The following is an 818-nucleotide window of genomic DNA, read 5'->3' as shown; positions in this document are numbered from 1 at the left end:
ACTAGAATCTATTTTAATTTGATTGCAAACTTACCAATGGTGTACTCTCCCACTGAGGCGTACTGGTGTGTGAGGGAGATGATGCTTGTATCCACAGATATCCTCGCTTGTGATGTGCTATCTTGTCCATCTCCGTAGCTCCACGAATAGTCCACATATTCAAAATGAGAGGCGTTGTAACTTGGAAGTCCTGGGTAGGAAATAAACATCATTATAAGATGATGATTAGGGATGTGGGCATGGCAAAGAGTATTGCAATTTTTTAACATACACATTGGAGCTATGCCATACATCCTCAGTGCTGCTTTCTTTTGACTGTGTGACTGTAGGGCTTGTATTGTGTAAAGCAGCAAAAGTATGGGGGAAAAATCTGCTATCCCTAGCTCCCTTATTTTTGCTCATCTTTTCAATTACCCTACCTTTTCGGTGCCAAATTTGTCTACCATTTCAACTAAATTGGACTCAACTAAATTGGACTCACCCAAATTTTCGACTGAACAGCACTAGTCTTCGTTAAGGAATGACATCACTGCAGCAGTGGATTATTATTGTGTTGGACAGTACAGTTAAACTAGTTCAAGAATCATCCTTACCTGTGGATGTGTTGAAGGCACTGGCCAGCACTGCAGTGACGTCAACTTGTGCTGTGTCCCCCAACTGTACCACGTTTGTTGCAGGTGACAGGGATGCTTCCAGAATATACGGCCCATCCACGGAGAACACATCTAGACTGGCATTACCCCCACATCGTTGGTTGATATCATCTGGGCATCTGAGAAAAATAAAGGGATGAAACAAAAATTACATGCCCCATCTTT

At 42.4% G+C, this 818-nt stretch overlaps 1 protein-coding gene across 1 annotated transcript in view; it reads right to left on the bottom strand.

Moving 5' to 3' along the window:
• LOC118424005 (polycystic kidney disease protein 1-like 1) overlaps positions 1–818 on the bottom strand; it is a gene marked incomplete in the record, with an annotated part of 42710 nt that overhangs the window by 40547 nt on the left and 1345 nt on the right.

The sequence above is a fragment of the Branchiostoma floridae genome, chromosome 10 (genome assembly GCF_000003815.2).
Source record: "Branchiostoma floridae strain S238N-H82 chromosome 10, Bfl_VNyyK, whole genome shotgun sequence".
Taxonomy (NCBI): Eukaryota; Metazoa; Chordata; class Leptocardii; order Amphioxiformes; family Branchiostomatidae; genus Branchiostoma; species Branchiostoma floridae.
Note: the sequence above shows the minus strand (reverse complement) of the source record. Positions and strands in the feature narration are given on the sequence as shown.